Source organism: Corvus moneduloides, chromosome 4, assembly GCF_009650955.1.
Source record: "Corvus moneduloides isolate bCorMon1 chromosome 4, bCorMon1.pri, whole genome shotgun sequence".
NCBI classification, from domain to species: Eukaryota; Metazoa; Chordata; class Aves; order Passeriformes; family Corvidae; genus Corvus; species Corvus moneduloides.
The window spans coordinates 58,383,243-58,410,050 of NC_045479.1; the positions used below are offsets into that span (position 1 = coordinate 58,383,243).

Genomic DNA, 26,808 nt, shown 5'->3' on the forward strand with positions numbered 1-26,808 from the left:
CCTTTGCCACTGTTAATAGGGACATGCCAATCTCTGGAAGCAGAATGGGTTATCTACAATTACACTAATTTTTCTTCTAACAGATGTAAATGGAATGGCATTACTCAAAAAGCAGAGCTGATTGTCTCTTGCTGTTTGGCAAGATTGATCTCTATAAGCAAAAGATGAGTTTTCTTTCCCATTTTCATGTATGTGAAATGAGATTCCAGTTAGTGATGCATCACTGTGTGCATGATGAGAAAGCTGCTTCCTGATGCACATTACTGTGTGTAAGAGAGGAGGGAAAGGCAGAGGTGGAGTTCCAGGTGTCTTATGATGTGTATCCCCTATTGCTGCTCTATGCCCAGAAATTAATTTTGTGCCTTTAAACTGAGCCCAAGAGGGGGGAGGGAAAAAACCAAGTGAAGTTTTCAAAACAGTTGTTCAAGGACACAGATACACACTCCTCTGCGTCCTGCTGCTGCGGTAGAAGAGCAGAGGAAGCACCCTGCTTGCTTTTCACCCAGCTTTCGGCTCCTTTTCTCCAGAGGGAGACTGAGAGTTGAACTTTGTTTTCCTGGGACTTCAGTTTTTTCCCTCCTTCTCTTCTGGGCTGTTTCAACATCAGAACACACCGGGAGAATTTTCCACCGAGGCCCTGGAGGTGGGCCCACACTGACCCAGGTCCGAGGAGGAGGAGAGAGACCACACCTACAGAAGGACTCTGAAATCTTCCCAGGTTTCTCTCCACAGCAAGAGGTTTTATTATTTAGAATTATTATCCTTTTCCTGTGTGTTTGTTAAATAGTTTTTATCTCTTTCACTTTCCTCCAAGGAAAATTTTTTTCCCGAACCTGGTAGGAGAGGGATGGTTGTAACCTGTCTTCTATCAGAGGATATTTTCCTCCAAATTTGTCTAAACTGGCACACAGGTCATATCCAGCTAAACTGCCGTGTTATCTGGCAAAAAAGAGCCTGCAGCCCCTTGTTTTCCTTCACATCCAGGTGGATCCTCCAACCTAAATGGGCAATCCATCAGTCACCTGTGCTACCTAACCAACTAACTCTCCTGCAGGAGACAACTAATTTTGGATACAAAGGAGCAGCATGTATGCTCTTTTCCTTACTGTATTTGGCATCTTGCCATGTCTTCTTTGTTGAGGAATACATTTAGTGCAAGTAGCTTGGTTTGCAAGCTGAAGCGAGAGCTGCAGAGGGAACTCTGGGTGTCCGGAGCCCCAGGCAAGAGGAGGTGAACTGCCGACACTTTGCATACCAAAGGGCACAGGGACTTGTGCCCCAGACAGGTGAGTGGAGGATCAGACTGAGCAGGACTTTTACACTAATCTGTGAGGGTATAAAAGCCATGGGGTTCCTTTGTTCGAGTTGCTTCCTCGGGGGCACCAGCTCAAACTGGTTTTTGTTACTGCACCAGGATTAAATTAAGGATCGAGACAGCTGAGACACTGCTATGGGAAAGGTGAGTTTGGGCCAGTTGAGGAGACCTAGTGTGACTGTGTGAGCGTGGGAGGTGAGCTGCCAAGGGGCCTCAGTCCCAGCTCAGGGGGTGTGAGTGGGACTGCCAGAGTGGTTCCTGGGTGGTCAGACAGGGACGTTTCCTCAGCATCTCCTGTGCTACCAGGTCTGTCAGAGCTATTCCCTGCACTAGAGTTGTTCTATTGTATTTCTTCTTTCTTTCTCAAAAGAGTATTTTGCTGCTCTTGCTAAATGTCTTCTGCAGCATTCAGAAACTGCGACATTAAAAAAAAGTCAATTTTCTGTTATTGGAAGAATTTTGATAAACACCTCAGGCATTATACACTGAGTTTTGAAGAGGAGAGGGTTTACAGCTATGTATTTTATGAGTCTTTTGTTTTTAAGGGAGGTTTTCCTTTTAACTCTGTGTTGCGCCTCAGCAAAGAAACTAGACTTGGGAAAAAGAAACCAAAAAAAGAACAAAATGAAACCCAAACCAAAACCAAACAACCCATGCTTTCCTCATGCGGTTCCTGTTCCAGCATGCAAAACCCACTGTCTTGGGGTGACTTTATGATGTGTATCCCATATCGCTGCCCTATGCCCAGAAATTAATTCTTGTGCCTTTCTATGTCTTTAAGCTGAGCCTGAGAAGGGGAAGGAAAAAAACTGAGCAAAACTTTTTCAAAGCAGTTTGCAACTCGTCCAAGGTCACACAGAGATAGCAACTTTTCTTCCCACCCAGCTTTCAGCCAGTTTTTTTCAGTTTTTTTTCTCTTCTTCTCCAGAGAGAGACTGAGAGTTGGATTTTTTTCCTTCCCTGGAATTTTGGATTTTTCCCTTTTTTCCGTGGATTGCTTCAATATCAGAACACATTGGGAGGACTTTCCACTGAGCACAGAGGGCCTGCCCCTGGACCAAGCCCCAGCTCCGAGGAGACCAAAGGGAGGACTCTAACACTTTCCCAGGTTTTTTCTTCACAGCAAAAGATTTTATTGTTTAGCATTATTTTCCTTTTCCCGTGTGTTTGTTAAATAAATAGTTTTTATCTCTTTCACTTTCCTTCGAGGAAAATTTATTTTTTCCCGAACCTGGTGGGGGGAGGGGTGGTTTTGCCTTCTCTCAGAGGATATATCTCTAAATTTGACCAAACTGGAACACCCACCCTTTTCAAAGCATCTGGCACATCTATACAGACAGATGCAGCCAGTCCAAATTCATTCTGCCCACCCTGCAAGCTGACTGGCTTTCCTCCAGCTCCCATCCAAAAACCATGTGGCTGTGATGGAGCATCACTGAGCCTGGACTAATAAACCTGACCTCACACACAACATTATGGAGCTCTGTGGCTTCTGGCCAGGATGAGGTTGTCTGCTTGCTCAGAGCATGAACAGAATAGATTCAGCTCTGTCTGTGCTTGTGCTTAGAGACTCCTTTTGTGTTTCTTTGTTAGGTTCATTTTCACCAAAACCCTATCCAAATAATCTAAGTCCCCTCTTTAGCCCCTGGCATACTTTCATTCATATAATCTGCTGAGTATTTGTACTCATCCATTGTTGTTTACAGTCCAAGCAAGAAAACAACTGAAGTTAATTCTTATTCCAATCAAATCTGTAAATCATTAATACAGAAATAATATGCATGAGAATGTTGGTGTGACCCAGCCCCCTGTGGGGCTAGGGCAGCGTGATGCCAATCAATCCCAGCCCATCCCCTGGATCGAGTTTCCCGAAGAGGCAGACTCAGAGGGCGGGTCGAGGGGCGGCTCAGAAGCCAAAGCTGCACCCCCTGGGCGGTGCCCGGGTACAAGCCGCCTCCCCTGGTTCGGGAAAACTCCCGGTTACTCGGTTGTTCCTTGGTTCTCTGTTACAACTCCCGCCTCTCGGTTCACACACCCCCCCCCCCCCCCCCCCCCCCCCCCGTGGTCTTGTTAAATTGTATTCTCCCCCTGGCTTGTAACTCATTGGTTGTTTTCTCCTTTCACCGGGGTTTTCAAATTCCCTATAAAACTGAGGACAAGCCTCAGTATCCCATCCCATCACATTCCATCCCATCCCATCACATCGGATTCCAGCTTGTTCGGGTTGCAAAACTTCTTACAATAAACCTGTTAGACCAGAACAGCCTCTCTCTTCCTTTGTCTCCAAGCTAACGTGAGTTGATGCCATCGGCTCTTGGTGTGTTTGCCGAGAAGCCAGCTAGCTAGCTCAGCCAGCAGCACCCTTCCTGATGCCAAAGTCGCTTCAGCGACCTGCAGAAGTAGTGCAGCTGGACTGTCTCTGACCTGGGGCACACCAGAGCTCATGCTTTGAGCACCAAACCCTGTGTTATGAGAACAAATTTGCCTAACCATTCAAATAAAGCAGTAAAATAAGGAATGACAAAGGAGAAAATAGGTGATTCTGTTCTTTGCTTCTAATCTTCTTAAGAATTTAATTGTTGAATCCCAATCTCTTAGTCTCACACATCTTCCCAAAATTCCCCCATGCTCCCTGTTCCCGTACTGTGGGGCTAGAAAAACATCAGCATAATGGAGAGGGCCAGGAATTATAGGAGATTTTAATGAGTGATGGATATTCTCCGTAGGTAAATAACTCTGAGAGCCCAAAGGCAGGACATGAGAAGTTCTTAGAGTTATTGTTCTGCTTTAGTTTGGGACAGGTGACTTTTCACAAATGTTACTACTCATAACAAATATGAGTTGAGGTTCTCATAGTAGATAAGAGTTCACTTCCAGACAGAATCCTTGCAATTGTATTCCCTGCATATTTTAACATCTTCACCAATCTGGGGAATGACATCAGTAGTGCCAATAAATTTTCTTGTTCACTCCAAGCATGACAAATTTTTCTAATGGATTAAAGAGCTCTGTGTGCTATTAAGATACAACAGTTGACTGATGGCATGCCTTCCCAAATAATTCTTTTTTATGTGAGTGGTGCTTAAAATACTATCTTAAGTCAGCACTTAAACTTAACCAAAGTTTATTTCCACAGTATTTCAGGATTTGTTCTCTCTTTAATCTATTACCTTATTCTGGAATTCTATGGAAAAAAAAAATAAGGTTAGATCTTACTTCTTAATTTTCTCCATGAAGAGAATAAATATAAAATCTTAATCTCAGAGAAGGAAAGAAAATAGAAAAGGGGATTGAGACAGACTTGTTTATTGGTAGGAATCTCCACATATCTAGTAAGTAATCAGAGGTTATATGGTCTGCTGTTTTGTGCAATTTGTGCAACTCTGAGTAATAAAGTTAAATATGAAAAAGGCCTTTCACTTGTATGAAGGCCCTTTGTCAAATCTCTTTAAGCTGAAAGAAGTAAAAAAACCTCTAATGTACTGCTGAAAAGTCATAGAACTAGAACCAAATACTTCTGTCTTCCCAGAGTGTGCTCGGCAGAGGTCAGCGTCCTGTCTGGGTACAAGGTCAGCATTGGTGTACTTCAGACAGACTGAAAGCAGCTCTAACTTCATCCTGCATGCTGAGACACAGTTGGACTGTGGAAGTGTGCTGGACTTTCTGTCCTTCCACTGTAAAATTATTGAAGAAGGTGAGCATGTTTTACAGCAGCCCCACTTCCTATGTAGCCATTTGATTTGGGTGTCTGAAAGAATACATCCAGGAAAGACAGAAAGATTGGGTATGATACAAAACTCTCTCCAAGACTTGTAAGCTATTTTATATAGTTAGTATAGAAAACACAATTTTAACTCCTACATTTTTCAACCAGCTGCTGTGGATTTCTTAGAACTGTCTTTCGTAGAAATCGCTTTACTTTCTTTGAGTCCCTTGCTTTTGTTCACAATCCCATATCTGTACCTAGAGTCGTTATGTTTTTCCACACCTGAAGGGCACCTGTAGACACCACCGTCATTCTGTATGACTTTTATTACAGGGTTAGAGAAACAAGAAAACAAGAAATAAATCAAGCAAAGACTCCCTGAAGGAGGGAGCACATGTTTTTTCTCTCATATAGCAAAGCAGACCTGTGAATACAGCTGATTGATAGAAATATAGTATCTGGAAAACAAATTTGCTTGTATTTACCTGAAGCTGTTTTCATCACAGATATTTGAATTGTCTACATGATACATGAAACATGCTGTACAATTTGCAGAACTTGTAATTTGTTTCAATTAATGCAACCCCATGCTTAGCAGTAATGAAAGAGCAACAGAAGGAAATCTGTGACCTCAATTGTACCTTACAGTTCTAAAGAGTAGTTCTACACATGAAGAAATTAAATGAACTCAACTCAGATTATAACATAATATCATTGGGTTGGATATAAATACCTTAATGAATATTTAGAAAGCTATACATGAAAGCTGAGTGCTCGTGACTTACATAATCACTGCAAGACCTGAAAAATGTTCACAGATGAATAACAGGGGTAAAGAAACACAGTGGAAGCTTAGACTAACGAAGTTGAGGGTTTGCCTCAAGAAAAAAAAAGTTAAATTTTTTTACAGGTTCCAATAAGTAAAAGGCATTCTAAGGCCTGCAGGTTCATATTTCTACAACCTCATTCATTAAACAAGTTCTTTAGTGCTAAATGAAGATCTGTTTAGTGTAAATATGCTCAAAAATTTTTCATTTCATGAAGATAAACCTTCAGGAAGAGCCATTTAAGAAGAACCTATGTTGACCTTTGGCAATTGTGGTTTATAGGCAGATTTGTTTGATAGGTAGGAAAAAAATTCAATATCAAAGGACACAACTAAATGAAATATTAAATATTTAATATACAGAAGATGAAAAAATGCAGAAGTGCTAACCATAAACATATATATTGAAATGCACTAAATGAAATTTTAAAAGCTTTCATTGCTATCTCTAAAACCTTTAAAAATTGAAGCATGGAAGAACAGGGGAGTCAGACAAATAAATGAAAGGAAGAAATAAAAAGACCCACAACTTTTCAGAGAACAAAAATAAAGAAAATATCTGAGAATTGTAAAAAATGTTCACTCAGTTAAAAGAAGTAATTCTTGACAGAAAGACCCAGGTATAACTACTAAGCACCCATCGAGGTCAATGAAAGACCCTGATGAGATGCCAAGAGTTCACTGAAGGAATTGGTTGAAGGAATTAACTCAAGTTTTACTTTCAATAGTTATAAAACTCATAAAAAATATTGGCTTTTTGGAGTTGGAAGGAACCATGGAATTGGTTGACATATTTGTAATGAGGACTCTTGAGGAAGAGAATCAGTCAATTCCATGTAGAGGTGAAGAAAATGCTCCCACTGACACAAGCAATGTGCTCTTGATGGAACATGGTAGCTTTCGTCTGCCACAAAATTCATTTCTGCAATCGTTCCGCTAGACACTGAACAATCCCCATGACTTAGCTTGGTGATGTAAAGTGATGGAACTTGGATATTAAAATGAAAAAAAGAATAAAATCCTGGGCAACATGAAACATGAAAACCAGAAAAAAAGCAGAGATATGCTATGAGAAGAATCTGACTGAAGACAGCCAAACTGCACAGATGCAATCAAGGAGTTCTCAAGGAATCCCTCTGGTTTGCAAAAATAATGATTTGTGATGGAGAAGCAGCTGGAAGGCAGGCACACTATCTTAGGGCAGCAAAAATAAATCCAGACACTTATATAGAGACACTGAAATTGCTGTCCCTTAGGTCTTAAAATCCCAGAGTATATCAGACATCATTCACTACTTTAAATAGAATATAAAACTCCAAATAAAACATTTTGGCAGACTCTGAATAAAATGAAGAGACCTGAATAAATGTTAGGATTACTTTTAAGAAAATTCTCAGCCTACTCACAAGGTGCAACATAGAAATCTGACCCATTTTTAAAGTCTGAGATGTATTAATTTTTAAAACTTCATATATCCCTCTTTTACCCTCCATTATAATAATTAAAGTGTACTAAATGAAATGGCATTGTGTGAAGTTACATAAAAGAAAATTCTCAACAAAAGAGAGCCTTTTAAAGGCTGTTACCACTAAGTGTGATTAAAGTCTGATTTCTTCCATCAGAACAGATGATGAGCAGCAAATTGCCTGCAGTACTTGCAAATTGAACAGAAAAACCTGCTTATTGACCACTTAAATTGTTTTAGAGCAGATTGATACATCTCAGCTATTTATGTGAATAAATATCAAGAGAATAACCCTCTCATTTACAAGACCTCCCAAGTGGTAGCTGCCTGGAACACAGAAAATAATCACAATATCAACAGCACATAGATTAGATACAAGCATCTCTTGAACAGCATAGCCAAAAACATTCAGCTTGAAAAGTGTAGCATAGAAGCTATTTTGAAAGTTAGGGTCAGAGTCTTCCACAAGAGGGTGGCTGAACATGAAAAACAAGCAACACTTTTGGGAGGCATGTTAGGTAAAACTGCAAATATATTTTTAAAAACTAAGGAATCATTTTGAGCAATAATTTTCAGAATCCACAGGAAAGAAGGTACTATCTTCGTCTTCTTTTAAAATAAGAAAAAGATTAAGCTTCACATATTTCTGATTAGCACATTGGGAACTAATCCTGCCTGTGTCATGATATAATGCTCAGGATCCCTAACACATAAAAAACTCCCTCATTCTACCATCTGCTACAAAGCTTATCAAGTTCAGAACAGTATTGCATTATTAGCCAGTCTGCTAAAGGAATCATAGTTGTCCAGCAGAGAGAGAATTTATTAGTTCTTAAAGTTATATTTTGTCATTTAAACAAGAGCAGCAGCTGGAATTTATCTTAAATTTCAACTCAGATGATTTTTGTCCTAATTAAAATACCTGCACAAGGTACATAAGGAATGAGCATCTGGAACATATTCCAAATATGTTATTATTTTACTGCTGAAAGATTTAGATTAATTTCATCTCAAATACTAAAATCTTCAATTAGTATATAAATGGATAGATAGATAGATGATCTAGTTGAACATGTTCCTGCTTGTTGCAGTAAAGGTTGGACTATGTGGACTAGGCCCCTTCCAACCTAAACTATTCTATGATTGGATGGAGTGATGGATGGATGGATGGATGGATGGATGGATGGATGGATGGATGGATGAAATCTGTAGTCCTTCTCTGTGGCCTGACTGAAGTCACTGCTCCCACCTTCATGTCACTGGGAATATCTGAAGAGCCATCCCAGGGTACATGAAGAACTGTGGAAGACAACTTCCTTTCAAATGCCAATGTAAGGGCTACCTTATGCATAGCACAGTTACCAGGGGCCAGACAAAAATGTTCCTTGATATGGGCCTATAGATTAAATAATTTTAAGGAAGCCTAATATTGCATCTAACAGTCCAATGAGATTATCATGGCCTATGAAGATCACTAGAAGACATTGGTTTATACCAAGACCTCCTTTCAGCTCCAAAATTGTTCAGAATTTAAAAGACATAATTATTACAGCTGGTGAAGGGCGTCAGCGGCTTTGACCCAGGAAGAGGTGACCGGTCTGGGGAGATGGTCCCGAAAGGAATCGCCTTCCCGAGGCCCAGTGTCTTCCTCTCAGCTGCTGGCAGAGGGGCCCTTGCAGAGGCTGTCAGCTCTTTAGTGATTGTCAGCTCGTGATTCCAGCTCAGCTCTGCAGGGCAGCCTCTAGGCCAAGCCAGACCAGAGAGAGAGATGAGAAGGCTCGTGTGGCTGGTTCCGCACGAAGGTAGCTTTATTGTGGGTCCCCTCCGGCAAAGGGAAGCCAGGGACGAGAACCCTCTCTGGGACGGGCCCCAGAGAGTTTGCTTTTATAGGGTTACAGGGGATCAGCAAGGGACCAATGGATTACAGAGGATCTGGGATGGGAACAGGCCAATGGGTTACAGAATGATCTGCATAGTGTCTCCCAAAGGATTGTGGGTCTACCTTTCCTTGCCATGACCAAAGTGGTTGCCTTTCCAGGGAGTCCTGCTGGGCGATTGCGAAATTTCTTATCTCAGCAGAGATCCCTCCAGGGCAGGGGCTGGGCATACCCCACACATAATGATACCTTAAATCTCTCAGATTCTTCAGCTCTGTCAAAGCCTTACAGAACCTCACTCCTGTACCAAAAGGGCTTTAGCAAAATGTCTTCCTGTCTGGCAAAATATCAATGTTATTAGAATATATATATATTATATAGAACAAATGTAGATAATAAACAGTAATGTGTGCTGAATAGGCCAGTATTTTTTCAAGAGCTTGTATTGGCTTTATGTGGAAAAGCAAGGGAGGAGCTACAGGAGTGATTTCTCTGAGAAGCTGCTAGATGCTTCCTCTATGTCTCAGCCAAGGCTGTGACAATCAGCAACAGTGTGTTCCGGTTTGGCCAAATTCAGAAATATATCCTCTGAGAGAAGGCAGGTTACAACCATCCCTCACCCACCAGGTTCAGGAAAAAATAAATTTTCCTCGAAGGAAAGTGAAAGAGATAAAAACTATTTATTTAACAAACACACAGGAAAACATAATGATGCTAAATAATAAAACCTCTCACTCTGCTGAGAGAAACCTGGGAAAATTTCAGTGTCCTTCCGTAGGTCTCTCCCTCTCCTTGGAGCTCAGAAGGGGTGGTGGGCCCACCTCCAGGGCCAAGGCCTTGGTGGAAAGTCCTCCCGATGTATTCTGATGTTGAAACCATCCAGCAGAGAAAAAAGGAAAAAACAATGAAGTCCCAGGAAAACAAAAGTTCAACTCTCCAAAGGAAAAGGAGCTGAGGAAAAAAAACTGCTGAAAGCTGACTGGAAAGAAAAGCAAGCCAGGTGCTTCCCTTCCCTCTCGCTCTCCTGCCGCAGCTGAAAAGAAAAAATCGCTATCTAAGTGTGACCTTGAACAAGCTGCAAACTGCTTTGAAAAAGTTTTGCTCAGTTTTTCCTTCCCCCTCTCAGGCTCAGTTTAAAGGCATAGAAAGGCACAAGAATTAATTTCTGGGCATAGGGCAGCGATATGGGATACACATCACAGTCACCCCAAGACACAGTGTTAGGCACCTCTGGGATAATGTATTTTAAAAGGGAAAAAAACTTCTGTGCAACAGCAGCTGGAAGAGATGAGTGAGAATATGCCAGAGAAACAGTCTGGCAGGCACCCAGGTCAGTGAAGGAGGGGAGGAAGTGCTCTAGATGCTGGAGCTGGAATTCCCTTGCAGTCTGTGGTAAAGAACTTGGTAACACAGGCTGTGCCCCTGAAGCCCATGGTACATGGTGGAATGGAGATCCCCCTGCAGCCTGTGGAGGACCCCACACTGGAGCAAGTGAATATCCAAAAGAGTCTGTGACCCTATGGGAAGCCCATGCTGGAGCAGGCTCTTGACAGGACCTGTGGACCCATGGTCAGAGGAGCTCGCAATGGGTCAGGTTTGCTGTCAGGAATTGTGACCTTGTGGGGGAACCCCCCTGCTGGAACAGACTGTTCCTGGAGGACTGCACCCCATGGGAGGGACCCAGGCTGCAGCAGTTCATGAAGAACTGCAGCCCATGGGAAGGACTCCTCCTGGAGACGTTCATGAAGGATTGTCTCTTGCGGGAGTTACCCCATGGTGGAGCAGGGGAAGAGTGTGAGGAGAAAGGACCATCAGAGGCAATGTGTGATGAACTAATCACAATCCCCATACCCTCTCCTCCTGTGCTACTCTGGGGAAAGAATTAGAGAAACAGGGAATGTATATGAGCCGAGGAAGAAGGGACGAATGGGGGAAAGTGTTTTAAGATTTAGGTTTTATTTCTCACTCCCCTATACTGATTTAATTGGCAATAAGTTAAATTAATTTCCCTCAAGTTGAGTCTGGTTTTGACTGTGATGGCAACTGGTGCTTGATCTCTCTCTATCCTTATCTCAACTCATGAGCCTTTCTCTATATTTTCTATCCCTGTCCTGATGAGGAAGGGAATGACAGACCAGTTTTGCTGGTCCAACATACCACATAGCTATTAGGATTTCCAGTGTGGGCACTGCCTGTATTATCAAAGCCAGTCAAACAGTGGTCCAATAGGCCTGTACAAGAACCTTTCCTCTGGAGTGAGTAACTCACTGTATACAACTATTTAAACTTTGTGGGGTTTTTTTCTGCTGAGCCTGAGAAAGTTTCTCTGCCAGTTATAAATTATAGGAAAGGTAGGTTTTTGTGAAATAGTCATTTTAGGTACATGGCAATATATACAGACACAAAAATTTTTCAGATAGAAACTGTCTTTGGTCTTAATAGCAAAAGAATGCAGTTCTTCCCTCCCCCCAAGTGTTAGAGAAGCAACCTTATAAAAACTTTTCAGAAATGTTTCTTTTAAAAATGTTTGCTATTGTACCTTTGCTACAGAAAGAAAATTTTAGTTTGTCATGTTCCTCCCTGGCATCCCCCAGGGATGTGAGCAAATATTTTGACAGAAGCTGATCAGGAATGGGACACATTTTACATTGCTTCAGTCATCCAAATCTAGGGCAACTAGTCTAAGATAACTGCATAAGCTCCCTGTGCAAGATAGGAATAGAAAGCGAAAGGGGCACAGTGTTCCTCATCCCACCTCTCAGATGCTGCTATGGAGCAGGGTAAACCATCCACCAGCAATGCACAATTTCTTCAGGTACACAGCTGAGGGAGTACAGATTATTAGTTTAGACAAGTTAGCTCTCAAATCTCTCTCCAAATGAGAAGAGAGCTCGAACATGTTTCATAGTCTTCACCTAAACACTAACAGTCATTAGCAGTTTAGTTAAACGGCTGACTAATACAGTCGATTTCAGTGACTATGGTACTTACGTGGTGCTTGTTCCTCCTCCGAGTCCAGAAGAAATTATCACAGACACTGTGTTATAATGGATTATCATAGATATCATTACTGCTATTATACTATTTCCTGACCATTCCCAAATTTGTTTTAGAAAACTGAAATGTACTTCAAAGGAAAAAGGTGCTCTGAAGAGACATGTAACTATCAGGTGAAGCAGCCATATTTATTGTACCCCATACCCCAAGCTATATCCAGTTGTAACTAAAGATGAAATTTAAAAGGAGGACAGGAAGTTGAAAAAAACCCCTATTTACTTTCGTCTCTGCAATTCCAACCCGACCATTAGCTTTTATATGGGAACATATGGTCAATATTTCTTGAGAAAAGCCACTATTTCAGATGTCAGAGGATGGTGTAATGTCCCTTCTGTAATACTCTTTTTGTCAATGTAACTATTATGTAACAACATAACAAATCTTATTCAGGAGAGGAGAGGAGAGACAAGCATTTCTATTACTGAATGTCAACAAAACAATATAGATGGAAACAATTGTCTCATTGTCTTATACTTGTTCAAACTGCCCTCGACATTTCTATTTTGATTTTTGGAGCACATAAGATGTACATTAGCATAGGTTAACCCTTTTGGTTGCTGATACTTTATAAGTTTCGCTTATCATAGGTTACCATTATGCACCTTGCGAAGCAGAATGTGTAATAATTACACCTGCTGACAACAACACTGTGTCCTTCCCTGCAGAGCTGAAATAGTTGGGAAGGCAAAGAATAATTGCATGTATCTTTATGTTCGATTGCTTAGGAACAATACTTTGACAAGGCCAGTATTATTACTATTTTGAGGAATGAGTCCACAATTAGTAGATGAAAGTCAGGAAAAGATCACAAGAAACAGTTTATTCAAGAGTACAGTAATGTTTCTGCTGAGTATTTTAATGGAAATCCATTTTTAAATGTTTAGCTGAAAACTGTAATAGATATTAAGATGTGTCTGCAGAACTCTTTATGTTAAAATAATTCCAGTTGATTTTTTTTTGTATTTCTGTTACAAAACTTGTTTTTGTAATATTTAGTACAGCACTGCTGTATTCTAATTCTCTACTTTAGAAGGGAAAGTGTACATATGGCTTTGAAATTATAATAAATTAACATCCATATTTACTCTCACTCCTTATGTTTTCAGCTGTAGCAATGTTACAGATCATAAGTTCTTTCTGCCAGTAATGGCTAATCATCCAGGTAATAATTTATCCTGGAATATTGAGGTGAACACATCCTACCCAATATATCATTGCTGCAGACCTGTCACATATTTCATACACTTGTTGAAGGTTCAGTTCCCTGCCCTGTGTTTTCAAGATCACTGAGGCATTAGGATACTCTTTTCTCCTTTTCTGTCCTCTAGAATTCTAACTCTTGAATACAGGAGGCACAGAGCATGCTGCCTTTATTCTGAATTTTGTTCAATGGCTGCCTTTGAGTCACAGAAGGCAGACACAAGTGGCTCAGACAAAACTACGCTTTTGTGAATATCGAATAAAAATTATCCTTGATTTCTGTATAGTAATGGTTTCACTACTTTTATTAAGAACTATTGGACTTAAGTCTTGCTCCCTTGCATGTGGGAGAAGGGTTTTATTCATATGTAAGAACCTACGGTTGCAGAACTCTGTTGCATGAAGACACACCAACCAACAGTGTGGGAAAAGACAGATTTTGGGTTGAGATGGCTGTAGGAATTTTCTTAATATGAATCTACTTGCAGAAAAAGTTCTGTGGTAAAAGTTCTGCAAAATTTCCACTATATATTTGCAGGATGTAAACACATGAGAGAGTTCTTTAGGTATCAATTTGCTATCTATATGTGACTGAATATGGGATTGTTATATGAGTTTGAAAATATATTTTTTTAATCTGCTTGATTTTGAGAATGACAATGCCTAAAGGCTGTTTCACACCAAAAATACCAAATCTTTTATTTTTACAAACATGGCTTTTTTTGTTCTTAGCTAAGATCTGTGACAGCACTTAGAGTATATATGGAGAATGAATAGAACATTGCCGGAATTTTCTACCAATTCCAAATTGCGAGTGTATCTACTACCTCCAAAACCAAGCATCATTGCTCAGATTTCAAAGGTCCAATGCATAAGACATTTTTGGACACCTTTTGACATCAGCACATTCCTTAACCATTATAAACAGTTGAATCAATTGTATGTTCGAAAAAACTTCCCCAAAAACCCAAAAAACAACCCAAAACCCAACCCAACTTAGCTTTCTAATGTGAACTGATAAGTATATAATTTTCATTTTTTTCCCACTTAAAGTACTCAGTAATCAAGAGTTCAGAAATTAATGATGTGTTTTTATAGAGCTATGTCTGAGTGTTTTTACCTAAAGCTTCATCAATGGCAGAACTGCCAGAGTAACTCCCCAAAGTTTTTTGCTTCTACAGATTTGTGCTCAATTTGTGTGTGTGGTAATGCCTCTTTCGAAGACTTTTGTTATATGTCTGTAATGACATCACAACACAATTAATTTATTAATCAGATCATAGTGGCATTCCCAGACGTCAGTTAGGTATTTTGTATTTTCTGTTTTAAACAGAGTTGTGTTGAGTAGCTAAAAAATATGAACTTCCCATCAGTGTAATTGGAAAGAAAAGCTTGTAACAGCAGGTGCTTTAATCTTGTTACAGACAAATAACAAATTTTGGAATAAATGATATAATTACACTGATCAAATATATGAGAGGGATCCAACAGCTTCACAATTTTAATCTATCAAAATTATTATATTAAAGTGAGCAAGAAAACCAGCTTTTCTTGAGCAAATCAAGTCAGATAATAAAGAAATGTGGTTTTAATGTGAGCTGTTATTCTTGCACTTTTCTACATATTTTACTTAAAGTGTGTTTCAGAATTTTATTAGTTTTAACTTTGAAATTAAATATGAATCTTTCACAGCTCAATCTTGAAAACTGCAAGTCTGTCACAGAACCTTTTTTGTTTCACAGTGTTTTCTAGTTCAGAAATGTTCATGTATATTTAGTGTTATAAGCAGAATTCTTTCCACCTACACTAAGAACCTCTTTGCCTCTTTCAGATCATTTGGATAGGCTGGATTTATTCTCCATGTAAAATTCTGTATCACACTCAGCAGTTCTGAATTTTTTTGGAGTAATTTATGGCCCTGATTAAGAGCAAAAGGTTTTATCACAAAACCTGAATATCTTCAATTTGGTTCCATATTCTGGGGAGAATATGTGTTTTATGGAAGTTTTAGTTCCTTTATCTCATCTTTCACACCCTTTGAGGTGCAAGAGAATGATAGTGACTATCTTAATTCAATAGAAAATTATGCAATATAGAACTTACTGCTTTGTTTTCTGGTGATGGTTAAAGGTTATTGATCTCAAATTCCAGGTTCTTTTTTTTTTTTTTCAATATAACTGAGTGAATATAGTCGATCAATGTAATTCAGAGCACATACTCTTGCCACTTTATTGCAATACAGGCAATATACCTGTATATAAAATGAAAATGCACCAACAGTATGACACAGTCAGACTCTGGTAATACTAACCTTCTAAACATCATAGATACGGCATGCAAATATATTTTCTCAGAAACATCAAGTACACCAAATTTGAATAAGACTTTCCTGTCACTAGGTTGTTGTGAAATAAAATTACAAGATTTCCTATCTGGAAAATAGTATTATTAAAATAAACAGTGTGGCTACAAAAGAATCTAGAACAACAATTTTCCTGTACTCTGAAGCAGCTAAATCAAGATAGTCCATGCTATATCACTTGTGTTTTCTAACACATGCTGTCAGTAAGAACACTTAAAATGACATTTTCCAATGGAAAGGGCAGAAAATTTCAATAGCTATGTAAAGAATTCAATAACTGTTAGGAAATCTATCTTCCATCCAAAGAGGTTAACATCACTGGATATATAACTGTTCTTGGTTCCTTCATTTGTTCAATGTTAGAAGAATAAAAAAGATATCTCAACTATAGATTTTTTATTGATGTCATTTTAATGAAGCATTCAACAGTTTCAAATAAACAGATATATTTTTAGAGTCGTGGGAACATGGAGAATGAATAAAATGTCTTTACATTCTTATTACTATAATTAGTTCAAAAACTTTTTTTCCATCCCACAGGAAATTCTGACACTGTAAAATTTATTTTTATTATTTGGATTGAAAAATGAAAGTGTAGATATTTCTTAATGCAGAGAAACTTGAAAAAAAAATAGATACTTAAACATTACTGCATTTCATTTCCATGTCTTTGCGTTCCCATGCGATAAAAGCCCTATAACAAAAAATATCAAGTTCTAATATAGAAGTGAAATTAAATATAAAGTTCAAATGGAATATCTCTTTCTTACTGAAGTAAGTGTACCTTACAAACCTAAAACTAAGAATGTAATACTGATTTATTCCATGCTTTTCTTCTGAAAATTTTACTGATATACTGGTACTTCTCTAAAAATAATTGTTCCTAATTTATTTATAAAGACCTTAATAGAGTGAATTTATTTAGGAGTGATTTAGTTCCCCTCATTTTGAAGTAAAATTTTGTTGAAATGGGGCTGAATGCTGATACAAGTTATATTGTTTTCTCAAGATTTTTTTCTTTAAGTTTTGATACATTTTTCAGTAATTTAATATGATTATAGGATCACAAGGAGCATTTTTTTGTTGTTTGTTAATTCTTCCAATCAGTCAGTGGAACCTGTTAATATCAATTAAAGTTTTACTATGCTCTTCAGCAGAACTAGAATTATGTTTTACATTTTCTGCCTGTCCTAAAAAAAATGCATTCAGCAAATTAAATAAGTTTTACACAGTTTGTACTGGATAATAATTTTCACAAAAATTCATTTCAGGAAAAATAATAATCTTATGGCCATAAAGTTGAAGGAAATTTCAAGATGAAAATTCAAAAAGTTTTTATCTAAAAAAAAACCCCTTCACTTTTGGCTACCCAGTTGACCTCAATTAACTTCAGAGAATGCTAGCTTTGTTCAGTTTGCATTTTCAGGCTCGTGTATATTTTAGCTGAAAATATTTGTTCTGTTCTACTTCTCAGTTATCTCCAAACAGTCTTAAAATAAAGAAGGTTGGTTTTCCTCCTTCTCATCTCACTTCCCCCCACACCTTGTTGAAATTATTGATCGAACAATTTGTCTAAGGCTTTGCATAGCAACTGTGCCTCCCGTGCCTGCAGCCACAGATGCAAAGATGCACATTCCCGTTCTGCAGGCTGAGGAGCTGATGGCATCCACAGACATGAATGTATTTGATAAGCACATTGTATTCAGGTGGGAGCTGATTGCAAAGTCCTTTGAGGCTAGTTTTCGTAGTTCTTTACTCCATGCGATTATCACTCTCACAAAGCAATTGGGGGCTCCTGAAGTGTAAAATAAGACTGATCCATCCCACAATTCTGATTCAATCCCACAATTGCAGACCTTGCTTGTTTTTCCTGCCTGTGGTTTTGAATATAGTAGATACAGAGTCAATTCCTTTCAGGATTAACAGAATCTGGAATGTAAGTATTTGGCTTAGGAGACACTTTGACAGGGAATCGGCTCACAGGTAATGATATCTAAATGGAAGACTCCACATGTCTATGGCTTAAAAGTTTAAGCTCTTCTTATCCTCCCTGGTATCCTTAACAATCAGTGTAGCCTAGAGCTGACCATGGCTATCTGCATTCCTTAGGATGAGTTGAATTATTCTCCATGATTCCTTGGCTTTGTTGACTTCATTGTCTCTGCCTGTACTGGAGCTTAGACCCCTGGTTCATTTGCAGAACCTTTCCATCATGATTGGCTAGAAGTAGATGTTTGAATCAGACCTGAATCCTACACCATATTTCTCTTTCTCATCTTCCAATACACCTTTTAAAGATCCCAGTAACATCCCTGTCAGTTCACTGGTTGTAGGCATACAAAGTGAGTAAACTATTTTAACTTTTGCAGATTTTCAGGTCTGTGACTCTCCAAGCTGAGAGTAGTTTCTCTACATTTTGGCATGTGAAGTTAGACATAGATATAGATTGTGCTTTTTCTAAACCAGTTTGTGAGACAATGCATAAATTGAGAAGATTTTATTCCACTCTGATCGCGCTACATTCACATTAGAACTCTTTATAATTTTGTGCATCTTTAGCTCTGCCAAAATAGCTCTAAAATTATTCTAGTAGTTTTAAAGCCAGTTCTGCTGATGCTTTGTTTTGATGTGTGTGTGCATGTGCTGATTATTGTTGTTCTTTCTTCCTTAGGAATATATATTTAAATTTCCCTGCTGCCTCACAGTTCCCACACAATGTTTGCTTGATTGCATATTCTTTGTGGCTTCATTTGGTTTGTCTCTCTAGTGGGAGGTCCTGCAAGCAATGATAATGGACCATCCTCCCCAGAGGAATTTATGGGTAATTTTCTTTGTCATCTGAAAGATTTATGATCAAAATATTAAGCATGAATAGGAAACTGAACTAAATAAATCACAGCTTAATTCTACAGACGTGTGCTGATTTATTTACATGTGGATACAGCACTCAGAGACCCCAGTTTTACTTCAGACTTTTGCTGACAGATATAGGAAGGCAGCAATTTCAGCTAGGTGTACGGGACTCTTTCATTCAGCTCACTATCAATACTAAGGTTCTTCCACAGTTTTTGATGAGGCTTTTGGGTGCAGATCCAGAAAAGTTTGTGAGCTGTGCCTGTCTGCAGTATTCAGACTACGTTAGGAACTTCATTTCACCAAAGCAACACTTAAAGTGTCGTTAGTGGGCCTCAGCAGGATAATCCAAACCACCTAAATCAGCAGTCTAGACTGTGTAAGTAGACAGTGGAGAGAAGTAAACCCTGCTCAGGGTCTATGGGTACCTACTTTGGTTAGCAAACTATTTCTCTCCCTTGGCTCCTTGGAGCTTACAAACCTACTCCAGCGTTACGATGTCCTGAGCAAGGGGCAACTTAGAGCCAGCCAAGAAATAGCAGTCCCAGTCTCAGCTGCATGCTTGAAGAGTAACCCTTGCCTGGAACAGCTTATAATCTGAAGGTTTGTGTGTGGCTTTTTTCCTCCCATGAAAAATTACAGTAAAGTGCAGTAAAACCATGTCTTTGATTTTACTTTTTTTTTAAAGTTGTAAAAGATTGCTATTACAATGAACTATAAGAGATATTTATTACTTAGTAAGGCAATGTAAATGTTATTTTTCACTTCAGGAACAACAGCAAATGCTACTGTTTCCTGGATCTTATCTCCATATTCTGCATTCTAATATGTATATCATGGATTTTCTTATATCTGTCAGTCCTCTCTGTCAGATTTTGGACTTTCTCCTGCTTTAACAGACGAGACTTTGAAGTTTCATTCAGTGCTCAACAGTCTTCTTATGTTGTGTATTTTTTTACTCACACAGAATAATGTACACAATGATTCTGACAAACTATTAACAGACATTTAAATGCTGCTAACCTTGCTTGCTGCTCCTCCTTGCAAATCTCTGTTTTAGTTGAGTCTTTTCCTGGTATATGTAAACTACACTTCAAACACTTTCTCACAGCTAGTCATTGCTGGGATCTCAGATGTCAAACAACTCAATTTTGTTTAGGAATTTCGAGCCCAGACTCTGTTCATTTTGAAGCATGCTCCTGTAAGGAATAACAAACTAACATCATGCTCCAAAAAGCTCACTGCTTGTCAATTTGTTTTTAAAAAATATCTTCTAAACGTACTCTGAGATTTATTTAAACTCTGTACAAACAAATCCAACAACCATTACTATGATTTTTAAGAAATAAAGATTTGATGCTACTATCTTAAGAATTCATTTAAAGAGATATTATTTTGGACTAGGTATTTCTTCTGAAAAGGAAAGCAAACATGATTGTATATAGTTCACAACCTGAGTACTAAAATATACTGCAAACAATGAATGAAGCTCCCAAATTTTTGATGCTTGGTATTTTGTTTTTTTTCGACCAACATTATATTATCCAAAGCAGAATTCAGGTTTCTGCTTTCTCTATTTAGACACTTCCCTGTTATCATGGATTTAGTTCATCTTAAAATGATGATCATGAGTCTCAGCGGTGTTTGAGAGCTTGCTGTGGTGATTAACAAAAGCCTATTTCTATTCTGAAGTGCACTGAAGTATGTAATTAAACGTTATTCTTTTTCTCCAGATTGAAGCTGAGTTTCGAAATAAGAATGGTTTGATTGAAAACTCAGCTTTGTGAAATGGTTGAGTTCTCTCCAAGCTAAAGCCAAGTTCAAAAAGCTGATGATCTAGTTAAAGGGCCTGAGCTTAAACTATTAATAGGAAGACCTTCATGCTTACACTGCCTTTAAACTAATCTGAAGTGCTACAATTCATGATGGCTGCACATTCATTTCAACTTGATATAAAAATATACAAATACCTTTGTTATGTTTATTTCCTTGATAGACAACAAGTTGAACATCAGCCAAGGATGCACCCTTGCAGCAAAGCAGGCCGACAGCCTCCTGAGGTGCAGTAGGAGAAGCATTGCCAGCAGGTTGAGGTAGGCAGTCCTTCTCCTCTACTCAGCACTGGCGAGATACATCTGGAGTCCTAAATTTCCAGCTGAAGAAAGGCATGATCATACTGGACCGACTTCAGCCACAGACCACAAAGATGATTAATAACATGAAGCATCTGTCATGAGTGGTTTGGAGAGCTGGGGCAGTTCAGCCTGGAGAAGAGATGCCTCATGGGGCTTATGCACTTAAAAATATCTTTGAGGACATTAAATAAAGTGGAACCAGTCTCTCCTTTGTGGTATCCAATGATCCAAGGATAAGAGGCAGTGGGCACAGTTTTAATTCCACCTAAACCTGAGACCAAAACTTGGGGGGGGGGGGGGGGGGGGTTCAGTGAGTATGGCCAGAATCTTGTAGAGGTTGCCCAAAGTGGTCGTGGAATCTACATCCTTGGAGATACTTAAAACCTTGACTGTACACCATCTGCAGCAACCCACTCTAGCTAATTCTTCTCTGATCAGCAGTGTTGGCCTAGTCCAGATGTCACTGCTACCTGAATGCCTCAGTGATTCTGTCTGTTCGTGGGTGAGTCACAGACTAAAAGGATGAAAATAAGTTTCAGTGACTAAAATAGTTTTGATGACATCAGCTGTCCTGCTGTGCCAGATGTGACCCCCAAGATGACATTACATGTTAAAAATACCTTCAGGTCTCAACAATTTTTTTTTGTCTTTTATGTTAGTATCCTTTCAAATTATTTTATTTCAATTTTTAAAATCTTCTTTATCATAGAAAGCTTTGCTGGGAAATTATAATATTCAGTCTTAAGAGGAGAAAAAGTATATTTTTCTGCCTTAAAAACATCTTTGCAAAGAAGGTATTTCCTGAGAAAAACTATGTTACAGCAAGTCATGATGATAAGACAATCTTTTTACCTGTAAGAGAACAATAGATTGTTTAGTCCATAGTTTCTTTCATGCATGATATGAGCATTTTTGTTACATTTCATGCACTCCTTGGGTCAAGTTACTAACATATGTATAGTTTAAATTATTCATCTTGGACAACCACATGGGTTTAGCAAGCAGATTTACAAAAGTGCTCTTCAGAACAAAAAAAAATATTGCAGAAGACATAAATGCTGTTGTATTATCTCAGTAAATATTAAAGATATTTTAAAGGAAGAAAGGAAGAAAGGATGATCAAATACTTTCTGTTGGCTGCATGTATTCCTTTGGTGAAGAAGCTGGTACTAGGTCTCAGAGGTGTGGCAATCTTCCTTTAAAATATTGAATATTCAGAAGCAATATATCAAGTTACATTTTATTAGTTTAAGTTCTTCTTAGTGCATATAGACTCTGCCTTCATCTATTGACATAAGAAAAAAGATTATGTCAACAACACTCCTCAGAGGTGCCTATCTATCCATTTTCTGCTTTGTTCCTTGTGCTCAGGATTGGCAGTTCAATTGTTCTGGTTTGTGACAAGAGTCAGCTCCCTGAGCTCCAATTTCCATTAGTGGTTACTTACAAAAAATGTAAGCTCCCTTTAACCTTAATAATAGAGGAAATTAAACTGCAAATAGCAAGAGTGAAGCACATCCGTGACTGAATGCTTGGATGGAAGGATGAAATATGCAGAAGCAGATCTTTCACATGATACTGTAATATGATTCAGAACATACACCATAGTAAATATTATTATTGGTTGAAGTGAAAGTATATAAATTTTAGAACTGTTGTATGAGTTTTCCTCATATTTTTAAGGAGATACTAAAGAACAGGGCATGAACATATTACATGAGCAACGATTTCAATAAGGTGATTTTTATGATACTATAGTGGTGGAATTTGTTTCAAAACTGATTCCTTGCCTAAGAATTGATTTCCAAAAGATCATTGATCATCTTGAAGAATCTGATTTTTGCATAGATGTTTATGGCTTCACTTTCTACCCTCCTCTGTTTTTCTTTGTCACAGGCTTACAAAACAAAGTACTATAACTGTCTTTGTCTGAAAATTAAAAATCAAAATATTCAGCCTGTACCTAAAACCAGATATAAATTATTTATCTTGCTAGGAGGAAAACACAGATCAGTTCTGTAAAACTCTTCTAAACAATTCAAAAAATTGTCATCAATGGTTTTTCAAGATGTTGTTATGGATCTTCACATCACTCAATTTTGCTTCCTGTTTATTGATGAAAGGTGAGGGGAAAGGATTGATGGCTCTGCTCACACTGATATTGTGCCAGCCCCAAGGGTTGTCCCTGGTCCTCGGTGCATGCGATGGAGCTGCACAAGACAAGGAGATTCTGCTGCCCATTGCTCCAGTGCTGTTCTCAGAGCACAATTAATTTCAGAAGGGATCCATAGGTATCAATCACACCATCTGCAGTAAGGACAGTTACAGCCAGCAAGGAGTATTGCACAGCAGGATTACAAACCTGTATAAGCCTGTACAATGCTTCTGTTCTGGACTATCTTCGGAGAGAACCCCATCTCTTTTCACTTATCCCATGGTAACCTAGAAAAAAGAGGTAAATTTAGTATCTAAATACATGTCATAGTCTGAGTCTGCTTGAATAATATGACATAAGGAATAAAGAGTATTAAGCTGGTAACTCCACTGTCATTTGAATAGTTTGCTTTTACTTGTTTTCCTAATAAACTCTGGTCTGCCCTGAAGTGCACTTTTTTGTCTTGCCATAGTATTTGAATGAGTCATTTCCATAATTAATTCTGTCTATTATTTTTCTTCTCAGAATTATCTTCTCTCCTTCTGAGTCCATTCCCTTTTTCAGGCTCTCAGAATCTCTTCCCATATCAAAGCTGTGTGGGTCTTATATTTGCACTTGGAGAAACACATGGATTTTGGATATTGAGGAATATAACTTTGCTTTTAAATTAACTTATTTAAATTTCAAAGAAAAATAACTTTTAAAAAATAAGTTGATTGTTAATTTAATCTTTTTAATTAATTTAACTGGGAGAAACTGTTTTAAAAAATGTACCAAATTGCTTTCTTTAGCTGTCTGCCTTAGCACGATCATACAGCGCAGTCATCCGATTCTCATACACTCTACTTTTGTCAGCTATTGTTGTAACTTGTGTCCTGGCCTGTCCTGACCTTCTCGTGACAGACAGTTAATACCTTTCATTCCCATTTCACCAGTACAGTCAGATACTATGCGCTGTACCATCTTATGGGATCTGGTCTGTTTCATCAGGGCACACTCTTACCTTTTTCAGATTCTTGGAGGCCACTCAAAATAGTAGGTCCTTTTCTTAAACCCACAGAAGTAAGCCGTAATATTGGATAAGTGGTGAACGTGTCATGTGGAGATTGAGAGGCCAGAACAGTGTTCATGTTCCCTGTGCTGAAAAAGTAATATCTCCAAGAACAGAGTTCAGTGATGATTTCCCTGGGGTATCATGGTTCCACATGGATCCTAAATAAGACTGTGACAGCTACTTAGCAGTCTAGTCCCACCTCCCCACTTCCCATATGTTGCATCTGTCCTTGAAAGGGACTCCAGACAAAGAGCAATTTGAACCTCTTTGTGCATGTACAAAACTCTGTTTCTGTCAGTGTACTTATTACCAGAATATTAAGCCCATATGTTTAAAAACACATCAAACCCAGAAAAAACCCCAAATATCCCAAACATTATCTACCCTCTGTGGCATGCATTTATGCACCAGAGAGAGAAATATTAATGGACAATCAGAGAATCCTCTAAGGCAGAGGAAGTACACTGAATGATCTCTCTTCTTAGAAGGACTGCTGTGATAGTGGTCTTTGAAAACCAGAATCAGAGAGTCAAAGAGGAAAGGCACACTCTGCCTCGGTCCTTGGAGAAGTCCCAGGAATTCTTTCCTCTCTCATTTTCAGTTGCTTAAACCCACGCTTCAAGGAACCTGCTGGACTTTGTTGTGTATTTCTTGTCTACAAAGGTTTTTCTAGCTGGATTCCCAGAGCAGTAAAAACAGTTGGGGTTTGCTAGCTCTAAACAAAGATCTTGATACCTGGTTGAACTATAAAAGATCTGGCACCTCTCTTCATAAAAGCCTTCCTGTACCATGCAGCTACTGAATTGCAGACAGAGCTTTCTCACATTAGAGCTGGCAGGCATCAAGGACCGTCCCACTCTGAGGCTTGTACTTCTGAGGGCAGGGAGAAGGAAGCAAGTTCACCCAAGGTTTCTCTTACCTTTGACTTGGAAGAATCACAGTGTTTCTGCACGATGTTGTTGCTCTTCTAGTAAAAAGTCTCTAGTGACATTTTAATTGTACCAAAAAGTTGTATTTTTGTTGTTGTTGTTGTCTGCATTTTTTTTTTTTTATATTCTCATGTTAATCTGCTGCTGGTAAGAATAGAACATATTAAGTCTTCCAGAAGGCTAATAGTTGTTCTAATTTCAATTCAATTATCAGCACAGCTCTGCCCCTCCTTACATTTCATAATACTGCTAAAATAATGTTACACCCCCTCATGCTCTTCACTTGCCCTCTTTCCCTTTTCTTCTCTGCTCTTAGTGGTTTTCCTTTCTGCCCTTGACTTTACATTTTCTCCCTCCAGTCAATCCCATATTCTTAAAACTCCTTGGAGCTCATGCATAAGAATCCATCTTCTCTTTCCTTCTTCACAGTCTAACCACCCTGGGCTAAATTTTCAGAAAAGTCAGGATATAGAGAAGACAATGTACACTGAGAGATAACTTCTATTTCGATTTTTGTTTTAGAAATATTTGTATTTTTATTTTTATTTATTCCTGAAAAAAAAATTATTTTTATTTATTCCTGAAGCAAAGGGGTAATTCTAAAAAGATTAAAATGATTGGGAAAACATGCCCTGGGACACAAACATTCATATTTTTCATTTGTGCCTAGCTCATTGCTCCTTACTCTGATTTTGTGCTCTGATTTTGTATTGATGATATTATGAAAAAACTGCACTATTATGAACCTAGAGATGCTCAAAAATGAACAGGTAAATCTTTAAGAGTAGTAATACAGAAATGCTCTTTTGCCCGGGCACATGTCCACTCTCTGGGCCACAGTTTGCTGTGTATGGATCCCATCACTCCGTTCCATACCCTCCTGAGGTCTTGAGTTGAGAGTAGAGATGGTCGCTGTTCACAGTGCTGAGAATTTCAAGAATATACTTTCAGGACAGCTGTCACAGTTCTTCCAAGGATTTTGTGTTAACATATGCTCTGCATGGAGACCACTGGTCTGTGGGAGCTCTGCTTTCCCAGTTAGAGGTAAATATGGGTACGTGGTGAGAGAACAAGAAATACATAAGCTTTTTAAGCCTGTGTAGACTGTGAAAAAAAAAAATCCATCTCTGAATAAATTTCTGCCTGTATCCTGCCACTCTTGCATATGATTCTCATTTACAAGTTGTGTAATATCTCATAGCATCTCTTCTTTTCAGCCTGATCTGATTATTCATAAATCACTTCTGGTTGGAAAAAGTCTCTTTTTACACCTCTGTGACACACTCCTGTGAGGTTTGGTTGAGAGGTTGGTCCCAGCAGTAACTTCAGGCTAGCCTGTTCCCTTCTGTGAAGATTATAGTACAGTTGAAAGGGAGAGAAAGGATAGGAGTAAACAGTGGAAGAGAGGGAGAAGATAAGAACTATATAAGCCATTCTATCACCGAGAAAAATGTTTGTGGAATCATGGCCTTAAACATCTCAATCATGATTTAGCTCACAATGCAAGTGAAGGTTGCAATGAAAATGTTTTTTTACCAAATAAATTGGAATTCATAAATTCATGTTTAATGTCTCATATCTGCTATTTGTTCTTTAAAATGTAACAGTGCCTACAAGGTCACTTGAATGAACACTGTTCCCTTGCACTATAAAAAAATGTATGCCCTCAACATCAAGTGCTAGTACATGGTAAAGAACAGTAGAAATTGGAAACAGTTATTTTGTTAATACAAATTCAAAGAGTGACTGTCAAAAGACAGTGTTTCTAAACATATTCAAGAATTTTATACCTATCAGCACAGGGGAATTCTTTTATGCTTTGGTCAGACAATAAAATTTGTCCTCAGTTTTTATTCCTTCACCAACAGCAGACT

At 38.6% G+C, this 26,808-nt stretch overlaps 1 long non-coding RNA gene across 7 annotated transcripts in view; it reads left to right on the forward strand.

The window, feature by feature from the left end:
* Window positions 1-824: 824 nt before the first annotated feature.
* The window catches only part of LOC116442818, a 114,617-nt gene continuing 88,633 nt past the window's right edge, over window positions 825-26,808 (forward strand). For 4 of the 7 annotated variants that reach the window (XR_004239656.1, XR_004239657.1, XR_004239654.1 and 1 more), the window contains exons 1-3: window positions 825-1,286; window positions 4,845-5,009; window positions 20,658-20,754. This is a non-coding gene — a long non-coding RNA (uncharacterized LOC116442818). Of the gene's footprint in view, window positions 1,287-4,844; window positions 5,010-10,404; window positions 18,630-20,657; window positions 20,755-26,808 lie in introns of those variants that run through there. The other 3 variants (XR_004239650.1, XR_004239652.1, XR_004239653.1) reach the window with 3 other exon arrangements.